This window comes from Sapajus apella, unplaced genomic scaffold (genome assembly GCF_009761245.1).
Source record: "Sapajus apella isolate SASKATOON/1434 unplaced genomic scaffold, GSC_monkey_1.0 scaffold43, whole genome shotgun sequence".
NCBI lineage: Eukaryota > Metazoa > Chordata > Mammalia > Primates > Cebidae > Sapajus > Sapajus apella.
This window is the reverse complement of record NW_022436983.1, coordinates 5,757,566-5,771,340: the sequence shown is the minus strand read 5'-3', so window position 1 is coordinate 5,771,340 and position 13,775 is coordinate 5,757,566. Positions and strand designations below refer to the sequence as shown.

General features: G+C 48.4%; 1 pseudogene; it reads left to right on the top strand.

The window, feature by feature from the left end:
- Positions 1-13,459: 13,459 nt before the first annotated feature.
- LOC116566638 lies at positions 13,460-13,775 on the top strand (annotated as a pseudogene).

The window sequence follows — 13,775 nt, the reverse complement described above, 5'->3', positions numbered from 1 at the left end:
TCTTTCTCTCTCTCTCTCTCTCTTTCTCTCTTTCTCTCTTTCTTTCTTTCTTTCTGACAGGGCCCTGCTATGTTGCCTGGGCTGGTCTTGAACTCCTGGACTCAAGCAATCCTTCTACCTTGGCTCCCCCAAGTGCTGGGATTACAGGCAGGAGCCACCATGCCTGGCCTCTACTCTTTTCTTTTGCTCAGGAATATCCAATTGTCCCTACTTCATTGCTTGAAGAGGCTCTTCCTTCCCCACTTAGGGCTCACTTTTGAGGGCAGGAGGGAGGCGGGTTTACAGTATGCCTTTCCTCACAAGTCTCATTACTCAGCTCTCAGAGGTCCCAGAGAGGCCATGGCAAGCTTCCAGCTAGAGCCACCCCCAGCCCTGGATTTTCCATCTCAGGGTGACTCTCTCTGGGAATGAGAAGACACAGAGGGGAATCAGAGGGACACAGAGGTGGCCACAGCCTGTGAGGGAGGGCAGGCACCCCAAGGAAGATGACCCAGGCCATGTACAACTTTCCAGGGAGATGCTGGGGCTGCTGGAGCTGACCTTTGCCTTCAGAGGGAATTTTGCCAGTCTAGGGGCTCTAAAAGGAACACTGGGAAGGGGTTCTGCCAAGTGTTTGGATGGAGGCAACAGGATAGTCCAAGTCAGCAAGATTCTCCCAAAGCCAGCTCCTTCAGCTCTCCCCATGCCTATCGGACCATGACTACTCAGTGCCCAGGAGGACTTCCCTGTGCCAACAGAGGCCCTCCCATGGCCATCTCCCAGGACTCCTGTGTTCCTGCCTCGGGGTCTTGGCACCTCCTGCAGTCTGGGATGCTCTCCTGAGTCCTAGTAGTGCTGCCTCTGCCTCCTTCAAGGGCCACCCAGAACCCCACCCCCTTTCTCCCAGGCTGCTCTGGAGTGGGACGTTGGGACATTGCCTGCTCTCACCTGAAGAATTCTGGGACAGCAGAGCCCTGAGACCATCAAGGCCAGAGGTTTGCACACTGTTCCTCAGGGGTCTCTACAGAGCCAAACGGCAGGACTTTGGATCCTCCCAGCCACCACCTTCCAGACCCATTTCACATTGGGAACTTCCACCTAAGACTCTGTTTATACAGAGGGTCCCATGATAGGAGAAGTTTGAAAACAATTCCACCATGTTACAGCTGTGTGAATGGAGGCCCAGAGAGAAAGGCCTTGTCTAAGTCCCTGGCATACAGCTGAACTAGAACATGGCTCCCCGATCCTCCGGTTCCCCCAGATCCTGTCCCTGTGTCCGAGAGCTTCGTGGCCCCCTCCCACTCCCTGCTGCTGGAGCCCAGTTGGGCTGAGTGCCCAGATGGAAGTAGGATGAGCACCCCGCCCCCCCCGCCGGCCTGCCTTTCTCCCCACGGTTGAGCTCGGCTGCCCTGGTTCTCCTGCCTATCTGCAGCCAAGCTAATACAGTCCTGCAGTTCCAATAGACTGTTAGGTCCCGACGAGCTCTCCAGCTGCTTTAGTTTCCAGTGGGTTTTGCAAGGAGGGGAAAAGGCAAATGCCTATCACTCCGCCTTTGGAAAGTGACAATGAATAGGAACTCCTTTATTTCTGAAGTCCTTTTCATGCTTGAAATTCCCTGATCTTGCCGCAGATCTGCCTATAGGGAATTGATGGCCTCTCCCACTGCACGTGGATTTGCTGACATCCTGGGGTTTGTGACATGCACAAGGACCAGGTCCCTGGGGGAGGTGAGGACGCCTGAATGAGAGGCATGAAAGAGCGGGGTCCCCGCCCTAGGATGAGTAGCTCTTCTGGTGCCACAGAGGGAGTGGAAGGTGGGGTCTGGGTTCAGAGAGGGTCCTGAACTTGTCATAGAATGTGTGTGCATGTGTGTGTGCGTGCTTATGCGTGAACACTTTTGGGTGAAGGGGCTGGCAGCTCTGAGCCTGTGTGTCCCCTCCGGTGTGGGGTCTTCTCTGAGGCAGAGGCATCAAATGGGTCCACAGAAGGGAGCAGTGGCAGCTGAGGGAGCCCAGTGTCTGAAATGAAATATGGTTGAGGCTTAGCATCCTGGTAAATTGGTAGCTGGGGCTGGGGGCGGTGCTGGCTGGAGGCCCTGGTGCTTGTCTAAACTGATAATGGCCATTCTCAGTGACTCCTACTCCCTCATCTCTGGTCTTCCTTCTTCTGTGAGCTTATCGCTGCAACTCTGGGATGGAGGTTGGGGGGTGAGTGAAGAGATAGGATGGGGTGGGGTACAGTGGGGGCCTGGAGAGAGCTGGTTTTCTAGGGAACTCAGATGAGTTCTCTTCTGGGGTGGAGTGGGGCAAGGGATGTCCTGAGTGTCATACTGGGGCAGCTGCTTTCAGGGACAGGGACAGGGTCAGGGACAGTACCTGCCCTATTCTCCTGAACGCCAGTGCCCAGCAGAAGTCCTAACATGAAGGTTTAACTAGTATTGCTAACTTGATGAATGAGGAACCCCAGCATCTTGTCCCTTCAAAAGCTTGTTCTCTGCCAGGTGTCAACTAGTACCATGGTCTGAACTAATCTATTCATTGACCAATATATATTGAGCACCTACTATGTGCTAGACCAAGTCCCTGTGGTCAAGAAGCTCACAGTCAGTACTGAAGGCTTGCAGCTCTCAGGGAACATTTCAGAGGCAATTTCTTGATGGTGGGCATGTTGGGAGCATGTAGGTAGTGGGGGAGGAGATCGCCGGTTTGGGAAAGGAGAAGAGAGACTTTCGAATTACTACCTTGCTGGAGCCTCCCATGGATCTGAGCCAGACAAGGCAGGCAGGTGAGGAAGTGGAGACTCCAAGGACTCATTTCCATTTGCCCTGGGAGTTGGTGACAAGTCTCGCAGCAAGACTGTGTATTGAGAGGGGAAGAAGTTTTCCGGCTGCTGTGGACAGCCCGGGCTGAGAGGAGCAAAAGCTTCTTTCTCTTGCACCCACTCCCCCAACTCTGTGACTGGCTGCAGCCCTGGGTGGGCTGGGGTTGTGTGATGCAAATGTCCAAGTGGAGGTACTGACGCTGTGGAGAAGAAGGGGGATGGAGGCCACCGAGTGTCCTTATCATACTGGAGAGTGTCTGGCAGAACATAAAGGATCCATCTGGGAGCGTCCCCAGCCTGTCCCTTCCCCTGCTTGCTAAAGAGGGCTCTGGCATTGCCTATTCAGTTCTACCAGACCCCCTAGCCCCCCACCCAGCTCCAGGGAGAGCCCTACTGTTGAGATGAGACTGGCTCTTTGGCGCTCTGGGATGCAGAATTGGCAGGAGAGGGGGAGTAACGGGAAAATAGAGGGGCTGGCAGCTCTGAGCCTGTGTGTCCCCTCCGGTGTGGGGTCTTCTCTGAGACAGAGAGGCATCAAATGGGTCCATAGAAGGGAGCATTTGAGATGAAGCCAGGGCTTGTTGAGGGTGGGGTGCAGGGTTGGAGGAAGGAGGTACTAGAGGACTCTGCAAAGTGAGAGGGAGGAGGGTGGGAGAGGACAAGGCAATTGGGAAGTTTCTCCGACTATGTGTCCCCTTCCAAAGACTTGAGAGCTGCGGTGGAAGAATTTGAAATAATTTTCATTAGCTTTTTGGTGGCCGGACTATGTGTCTTTATGTGACACTGACTGTGTGGACTGAGGTTTTAGTCGGGTTATGTGTCCTAAGAATAAAGACAAAAACGATAGCTAACGGGTACTGAATGTTATGCACTAGGTATGAACAGAAGTTACGAAACACCCCACATTTCACGTAGCAACACTCTTCTGCTTTTTTCTTCTTTATATGGTAAGCTCTGACCTCCGCAGGCTGCCTTTTTCCCCCCTCACTGCTGACTAATAGAATTTCAATATTTGATCTTAAAACCGTGGATCCTTAATAACTGCTGGAGAAAGAAATGTCAGCAAGAGAAGATGTTAAAAAAATCTCTGCTCTCCCTGCAGCTACGGTAAAACACATTCTAGTCTGCATCAAAAAAATCCATCCTTGTAAATATTATTTCTAACAAGAGTTTTAGAGACTTCAGAATAGTTGCAATGCTTGACGGTAAATACCTTTTACTCCTTAAAAAATTCCATGATTCTGTTTGTCTTACTTAATAATTGATTACTCTGGCAATAGTATTTAAAGGGGCATTCCTGTTTTCTGAAAGATATACATACTTGTGAGTAGTCTTTGTAAAACCAGAGGAGGTGGGCACTGCCTTCTCTCTGCAGGAATGAGGTGAAAAAAAAAAACCCAGATCTCTGTTAGAATTCTTATTTAAACAAAGAGTTTGAGAACCTTTGTCTCATTTGAATTAACGCGAGCGAAGTGCTGAGTTCTTTACCTGGGTTATCTTGTTTGATCCTAACAACCTCACATGGCAGGCTCTATTGTTATCTCTCTTTTACAGACAGAACAATGAGACAACATGAGTCTGGCAAAAGTGCTGAAGGACGTGCAGCTGGCAGGTGGCAAAGCTGGGAGTTTGAGCCAGGCGGTCTGACATGGACTCTCTCACCTGCAGTGCTGTGCCACCTGGGTGTGGGGAGCTTCATTTCTTCCTGTGGGTTGATGGTCTGGGGAAAAGGAAGATGGAGAAACAGGACCCTTCTGGAGAATCTAAGCACTCAGAAAGGAGGAGAGAAATGTTTCAGAGGAAGGGCAGCTTTGGAGAGCCTGGAAGGAAGGAATGGCCCAGAAAGGAGGAGCAGAGTTGAGAGTATTCCTGGGTCAGGGTCCAGGAGGCTGTGGGGTAGCACAAAGTGGAGAAGAGCCCAGGGAGGGCCTGCCAGAATGACTGGGGTGGGTCTGGCAGGCGAAAGGCATGGGTACCTTAAGGCCAGTGCCATGGACATGGCATAGCTCAGCTCAGGGGGCACCACTTACCAGGAAGCCTAGGTGATGAGTGGCCCCTGGGCTTGGGCAGCATGAAGACCTGGCTTAGAGGAGCAGCCAACTCACTGGATGAAAGAAGAAGAGGGTACATGCAGAAGAGCCTGATAAATGCTTTCTGCTCTGACAAGCCAGCTGGGAAAGAGAGGCTCCATACCCGGAACATACCTACTTCTACGTTGCCTCGATGGCACAAGCACTCCTAGTAATGAAAGTTGGTACATTATAAAATAGCGGGCACAATTCTAGGTTCTTCAGGTGTAAGACCCAATGCCTGTTTGCCTGGTGTGCTTTCCTATCCTCTTCCTGATCCTATATGAAACTATCCTTTACACACACACACATACACAAACACACACACACTCACACTTCCAGTTATCTTCTGCTACATAATATGCTACCCAAAACTGAGTGGCTTAAAACAACCAATCTGTCATGCCCACAATTTCTGTGGCTCAGAAATTGGGAAAGGGCACAGCTGGGACAGTTTGTCTTTGCTTACATGACTGAGTCTTCATTCAGGAAGTCTCAGTCTTGGAGCGAGAATCATCTTGAAGCAACTTCATTCATGTGCCTGATGGTTGATGTTGGTTGTCAGCCTGGATCTCAACTGGGGCTGTCAGTCAGGATACCTGCTTTCAGCCTCTCTGTGTGGCCTGGGCTTCCTCAAAACATGGCGGCCTTGATCCTCTTAAATGGGAGCACAGATCTCCAGAGGTAAGTGTCTCAAAAGGTAAAAAGTGCAAGTTTCTGAGGCTGGGCCCAGAAATGAGGAGAATGTTACTTTTGCCATATTCTGTTGTTGAGGAAGCCACAAAGATCCACCCAGTTTCAAGGGGAGAGGACGAAAACTCAACTATGAGATGGGAGGAGTGTGTAAAGCAGGTTCCTTTTGCACTGGTTACCAACTTGTCTGAGTCTGGAGAGACAGAACACCCACACACACCACAAGGTATATGAAGCAGATTTAGTACTCACAGACAGAAGACTGGGATCCATTGTAAGCTGGTCCCCCAAGGCTCAAGAAAGCTGACCAAGGCAGGTGAGTCTCAACTGCACATGCCCTACCTACACCACAGCTGAGTGACTCAGAATGGCAGCCCACTCTGGGTTATTATGTATATTTGGACCATGAGACTCACTGGGCTGAGGCTTGTAAGGGTATCTTTCTTCCTGGGGAGAGGGGAACCAAACATGGACTGTCCCAAGCACCTCCTCCCTAACTTAAGTGTTACATTTCCTAGAAAGGACTGCAACAAGACCCAGGCTGTTTCAGGCAGTTCTATAGAGTAAGCTTATCTCAGGATATTGCATTCCCAATGCATTCCATAGTTATTCTACAAGGAAAGAGAGCTGGATCGGTCCACAGCCACCCAGAGAACCCTCCCGCAATGCCAATGAAACAGGGAAGGAAAGCATGTGGGATGGGAAATATTGTGGGGTCCATCTTTGAAAAATATATACACCTTTGGTGGTCTTGGCATGGTTGGCAATTATGGTGTTCCCCACCCCCCTCCAGGAATGGTCGCCTGGTTTACACGGATTCATCAGATTACCCCATCCCTCTGTCACAGTGAAATGTTCAGGGTTAACTATGTGACCCAAGTAGGGCCATTTGAATTTTTTCCTGCTGTTGGTCTATAGATTAGGGAGAGGAATCTTCTGGGAGGATACATGTCTGGGCCTGCTGGGGACCCTCTCGGGTCAGCTAGGGCAAGCCTGCCTTAGGCATGATTCCAGGCAGACACATGCAGAGCTGGGAGTTAGAGAGAGGCAGGCAGGGGCTGACCACATTGCTTGAGCCTCTGGGTAGCGTCATGCCCCTAACTCAGTCCTGCCCAGGATTTTTATGTTTCTGGCATAACTGAGAGAATTCTTACCAATAGAGCAGGGAACAGGGATGAGTAGACCATGAATATAGTGAAAGAACCAAGATTTGGAGTCCCAAGTCTCTTTCTGTGGAGGAGAAATTTCCTCCAGAGGGAAAGCAGAATATCTCCAGGGAAGAAATAGTAAGAGATGCTTTGGGGAGTCCCCACCCCCATGAAGTCTGTCACTCCTATCTCTTCCTCTCCTCCCATGATGATCTTATTTGTAAAATAATCCAAGAATTATGGAGATAACGTCAGAGTTGGGTAATTAAGGGTATCTGCTTCCCATTCCTGTGATACTGAGCAAGCCACTGAATCTCAGCGGTCTCATATAAAATATGGAGATTGGGGATGTTTGAGGATTGAATGAGGTGATGGATGTGAATCTCTGATAGCAGCACTGGGGACACAGTGAACTCGTGAGGACTGGAATCTGTTCCACGAGCTCCTTGGGTGGTAAAGACTCCTCTGATGTTAGCACAAAGATTGAGGTGTCAGCATCTCCAAAACAGCTTCAACTCTGCCCGGGCTTCTCTCAGTGCTGCTGTGGAAAGACTGGAAATGACAAGAGGCAGTCTTGCAGATTGATGTGTGTGGGCGGATGGTAATTTCCTTAACAAACAGGCACACACAGCAGGACACAGATTCCTCCAAGGCCCAGGAGCTGCAAAGGGAAACCTAGTAAACCAGGACTGGTGGATAAAGCCCAGAGTGTCCTCCTCACCTTCCTCATGTTAATGAGCTGACAGATTCCAATCACAAGCCCAGTGGAAGGACCTGAATGGTGAAGTTTGACAGTGGTCTTAAAACCAAAATAGCAATACATGCAGAGAGTGTGCAAGGTGCATGGGCATCTCCATAGCCCTGCACACCTCCTGAAAATAGCCAGAGTTTGCAGGAGAGGAGCAGGAGGAGGCTGGGAGGAAGGGAAAGGAATATCTGGGGAGTGAAATGAGGAAGGTCCTGCAGAATGAGCTGTTGTCAGTTCCCTTTGGTACAGGAAGGGTTTACCTGGTTGCGTTGTAATGGTATCTCTGCTCCCACTAGCTCGGGCAGTTTGTAGATTTGTGAATAGCCCATGTGACCTTCAGGTCTCATCCTGAAAAATGGGCACAACAATACAGGCTTTCCATACTTACTGTCAGTTTTAGGAGCACCAGCGGGGATACTCAGGTGTGGAAGCAAAAGCAATGTGGAAAACGCAGGTCCTACGGCCACTGGCAGACTTCCAGACTATTGGAGCTGGAGGATCACAGAATTCAAACCAACCCCCTAATTTTACATTCGAGAAGAATAAGGCCCAGAGACAGGAAGGCGGTTGGTTGCCCGGCATCCTCAAATTAGTTAGTGAGGGAGAAGGAGCCCTGATGCTAAGCCACGTGATCCTTGTTTTCCCCTCATTGTTCAGTTTGCTTCCTCCCTGGCAGTCCTATCCAGTGCAGATCCCCAAGTCCTATCCTGTGGCTGGTGATGAGGTAGGAGGCAGGACTTGACTCAGGAGGCAGGACTCAACTCCAGAGGCGAGGCTTGGATACAAGACCTAATTGAGGACTAACTAAAACAGGGACAGGAGGTGAGCACCTCCCCGTAAGGCACATCCACCCATGTGCCATGTCAGCATGCCATTGCCATGGTGACAACCAGAAGTTACCATCCCTTTCTGTGGCAATGACTTGATGACCCAGAAGTTACCACACGTTTTTTAAAAATGTCTGCGCAATCTTCCCCTTAATTTGCATATAATAAAAAGTGTGTGTAAATATGACTGCAGAAGTGCCTCTGAGCTGCTACTGTGGGCACAGGGCCTCTGGGGCAGCCCTGCTTTGCAAGGAGCAGTGTCTCTGGTGCTGCTGGGCACAGCTGCTTCAACAGAAGTTGCTGTCCAACACCACCAGCCTGACCTTTAATGCTTCCTTGGGCAAAGTCAACAGCTCTCCTGGGCTAAGCCCCGATTTGGGGGCTCACCCGCCCTACATCATTGAGTCCAGTTGAGTGGAGCATGGGCTTGTCCACCATGCACTGATGGTTGCTTTGGGTCCTCTGGGTGGTCTGGGAAGTGATGCCCCTGTTTTATTAATACTTTAATTATCATATATGTTGATGCTTTTGTTCACTGAATAACTGATAGTGTATGGTCTCCCTGTTGGCCTCCCATCAGTGTGAGCCCAGACTTCCCTGGCTGTGGTGAGGTTTATTTCTTAGATAATAAGCATAGATTAAACACTCTGCAAGCCCTCCCTCCCCAACTGGTAGCCCATGAATTAAAAGGGTTTGAGAAGAACCAGCATAGAAATGGTAATAGATTTTATTTCTAGATGAGCCAGGTGATTCCAAAGATACTATTCATTCATCCTTTCAACAATAAATACATACACCATCTATGTGACCCTGCTCACCTTGTCTCACCACATCTCACATCTCATTATATCTGGTGTCACGACAGACACCAGAAGAAAGGAGCATGGTTGACTTGGGAAAGTGCATTCTTAATTTTGGAGATAAAATCCCTCCTGGTGGGAGACAAGGAGAGGTTATCATCACCATAATCTCAGTGGAGCACTGCAAGGGCCTAAACTGGTCTCCCAGGCTCCCCTCCCACCTTCCAGTCTCTTCTCCACAGAGCAGTTGTATTAGTCAGGGTTCTCCAGAGAAACGGAACCAATAGGAGATGTACACACATATCTTTGATTTATGTGTGTGTGTGTGTGTGTGTGTGTGTGTATATTTATTATAAGGAATTCATCCATGTGATTACGGAGGCTGACTAGTCCCAAGATTTACAGTTAGCAAGCTGGAGATCCAGGAGAGCTGATGGTGTAGTTCCAGTTCAAGTCCAAAGACCTGAGAACCAGGAGAGCCAACGGTATAGTTGCAACCTGAGGGCTGGTAGGCTCTACACCTAGAAGGAGCCATTTCAGTTCAAATCCAAAGGGAAGAAAGAACTTAGGTTCCAGCTGGAAGGCAGTCAGGCAGGAGGAACTTTCTCCTACTTGTGGGAAGGGCAGCCTTTTTGTTCTATTTAGATCTTTGATTTTTTTTTCCCCCCAACCCAGCCTATTTCTATATCCATTTAATGTGTGAGTCTCTGTCCTGGTGCTGAACACAATAGATTCAGCCAGGCACCTGGGCTTTGGGAGGGGGACACCTCTGGGGTTCATCCCCATTAGGGAGGGCCATCTGCTGTACCCAGCCTACTGATTAAAATATTAATCTCATTCAGAAGCACCAAGACTAAAGTTTGACCAAATTCCTCAGCACCCCATGGCTTAATCAAAGCTTTTTAAAATTGCTGTGATGGTTTATTTTCATTTTAAACATAAATCAGTTCATATCACCCCCATGCTTAAGATCCAAACACCTTATATGACCTACAAGGTCCCCTCACACATCTCCAACTTTATTTCCCCCATCTTCCTTTCACTCACTACATTTCATCCACACTGGCCTCCTTCCCGTCTTTTTTTTTTTTTTTTTTTGACAAGGTCTTCCTCTGGTGCCCAGACTGGAGTGCAGTGGCACAATCACAGCTCACTGGAGCCTCAACCTCCCAGGCTCAAGCAACCCTCCCACCTCAGCCTTCTGAGTAGCTGAAACTTCATGTGTGCACCGCCTCACCCAGATAATTTTGTTCATTTTTTGGTGGAGATGTGGTCTCCCTATATTGCCCAGGCTGATCTCAATCTCCTGGGCTCAAACAATTCTCCCACCTGAGCCTCCCAAAGTGCTGAAATTACAGGTTTGAGCCACGATGCCTGGCCCTTCCTGTCTTCTGATGCTACATTTCTTTCCATCTCAGCACCTCTGCAGTTCTGCACCTTTTGAGGGATGCATTCCTGCTAGATCTTCACAAGTCCAGCTCCTTCTCATTGTTCAAGTCAAGGCAAACATCACCTCCTCAGAGAGGTCTTCCCCTATCATCCTAGCTAAAGTAGTTCTCAATCACTATAGAGCCCATCACTCTGCTTATTTTCTTCATAGCACGTAGAACAAACTGAAACTTTCCTATTTATGGATATGTTCATTGTTCATTGCCTTCCCCTCCCACTAGAATGTAAACTCCCTTAGAGCAGAGGATTTATTGGGTTCATTTTTATAATTCCGCTGCTACTGCACAGTAGGCTTTAAGCAAATAGTAGTTGAATGAATGAATTAATTGATGGTGGCACCTATTTTAAAGGAAAGATTTTAAAGTAGCTTTTCTTCACCCTTTTAGGAAAGACTTTTTGTGTCTGTGTTTCAGAAAACAAGGTGGGTCACAGTGGTTCTGTTCTTTTACCCATGTGATGCACTGGCAATTCTAACTATGAGAAACCCCATTTACCTGGGCATTCACTTAAGTGCAGGTCCCTTGGGAAGCACCTGGATTGGAAGAAGGAGGTAGCAGTAGAAGGGAGGCAAATGCTGGGTGTTTTCCAAACCAATCTTCTCATCACACATACATTTTTAATGCTGTCAGAATTTAATTTGTTATACAAAGCTGGAAGCAGTAGCGTTGTGTGTAAATAGCAAACCGTGGGAAGACTGCTCTCCTCAAATACGTTTTTTTTCCTCTCCCCAACCCAGTCTATTTCCATCTCCGCTTAATGTGTGGGTCTCTGTCCCTGGTGCTGAAACAATAGAATCAGTTGGGCACCTGGGCTTTGGGCGGGGGTCACCTCTGTCCGAGGTGCTGGAACGCCCTCCTCTCTACCTCTCATGGATCTGTCCAGCAATGTGTGGTCACTGTGCCCTGCCATTGCTGGGTCACGCTGCAATGACAGCTGCGGGAAATCACAAGGCTCGTTTGCAATCTCTTGAAGCTCATCCAGGAGCTGCTGCAGCAGCCATCCTGTTCTGCTCTAGGGAGAGGGACTATGGGATTCTAAGCCCTTTTGGCAGCTCCACGGGGTGTGTCCAGCCTCAGGTGCTGTGAACCCATCAATAATGCCATGAGAAAGGGCAGAGGGGCCACAGATCTCGGTTCACCATCTCCACTTAGTATGACACCTGTCAGTCCAGCCTTAGGTTGCCTAGTCTGCGGCGGCGCCTTGGCAGGAATCCATGTGTCCAAGCGGCAGATATGTTTCCATTTGCCTCAAGATGGACAATAAGGAATAATCTCTGTAAATCTTGTGGCCCACAAGAAGTAAATGATAGATAATAACTTGGATTTTGGAACGACAGGGTGACCATTTAAAAATATTTATTGACCAGTCATGGTAGGTGGCTCATGCCTGTAATCCCAGCACTTTGGGAAGCTGAGATGGGTTGGGTCACCTGAAACCAGGATTTCAAGACCAGCCTGGTCAACATGGTGAAATCCTGTATCCAGTAAGAGTACAAAAGTAGCCGGGCCTGGTGGTGCACACCTGTAGTCCCAGCTACTTGGGAGGGAGGCTGAGTTAGGAGAATCCCTTGAACCCTGGAGGTGGAGGTTGCAGTGAGCTGAGATTGTGCCACTGTACTCCAGCCTGGGTGGCAGAGTGAGACTCCCCCTAAAAAACATTGCTAAAAATTTTGAGATATAACATATAAAGGACACAAATCTTAAGTGCACAGATTAAAGAATGTGTGCATGTGTGTGTGTGTAACCACCATCGAGATACAAACACATAACATTTCCAGCCTGCTCCTGCCCTGTGCCACCTAACAGTCAGCATTTTCCACCAAAGGTAACTACGTTTCTTCTATCTGTCACCATAGATCAGTTTTTCCTGCTCTCAAACTTCATGTAAATGGGATTATTCCATAGGCACTCTTCTAGGTTTGACTTCTTTCACTCAACATCATGTCTTCAGGTTCATCTATGTTGCTGTGTATAAAGCAGTTCATTCTTTTATTCTTTTGCATTGCTGTCTAATACTCTTTTGTGTGAATAAACCACATTTTTATCTATCCATTCTACTGTTGATAAATATTTACAAACTGGGCTGTTCCCAGTTTGAGTCTATTATGAATAAAGCTTTGAATACTTTTGTGCATGTCTTTTGATGAAGAAAGCACTCGATTTTGTTGAATACATACCCAGGAGTGAAATTTCTGGGTCGTGATGTATACCTATGTTTTCAAAGTGGTTGTATCAGTCTACAACCATTGCTTGAAAAAAAATTAATTTCTCCTTCCTGATTGTACCTCTTCTGTGTTCTCTTGATCAATGGAGAAGTTCTAGAGAGAGGCTCTGTTTAAATAGTTGTGACTTTAGAGTTTTCTAGGGCACTCTATTGATCAACATTGATTAGATGGCCATTCCATACTAATCCCTCCCTAGAAACCATTCTTTTCACACGTCTTTCTTCTCTTTGTCCATCACCACGACTAACTCCTGTAATGGAATCTGAATGAGATGGTGCAGAGTTAAGAAGAAATCACCTTCTTTTCTTCCTCCACATGTCAGGCTAGAACGTGCCTGAGAGAAGACTCCAGCCAAGGAGAATCAGGAGTGTGGTCTTCACCCCAAGTACCCTGGATGAGTCCTAGAGCTCCAGATAGGCAAAGGCCAATGAAAAATCTGCAAGGAGCCTGGGTGCAATGGCTCATGCCTGTAATCCCAGCACTTTGAGAGGCTGGAGGATTGCTTGGGTCCAGGAGTTCAAGACCAGCCTGGGCAACATAGGAAGAATCCCATCTCTACAATAAATAAAATTAGTGGGGAAGCCCCAGTGGCTGAAAGGCAGGGCAGAAGTGCTGGTCCCACTCGGGATTCTGGGGTTGGTCCCACCGAGGCAGTGATTTCAGTAGGAGAGAGGAGGTTTTGGACACGCTGGTCCCCCACTGTTGTGTATTGCAGTGTTGTTTCAGTTCAAAATGAACTATATGCCTGGCACTGCCAGCCTCATTGAGGACATTGACAAGAAGCATTTGGTCCTGCTTTGAGATGGAAGGACACTTATAGGCTTTTAAAGAAGCATTGATCAATTTAGACTTGGAAAAGGAGAGTGACACACCCCTCCAGCAAGTATCCATTGAAGAAATTCTAGAAGAGCAAAGGATGGAACGGCAGACCAAGCTGGAAGCAGAGAAGCTGAAAGTGTGAGCCCTGAGGGACCGAGGTCTTTCTATTCCTCGAGCAGATACTCTGGATGAGTATTAA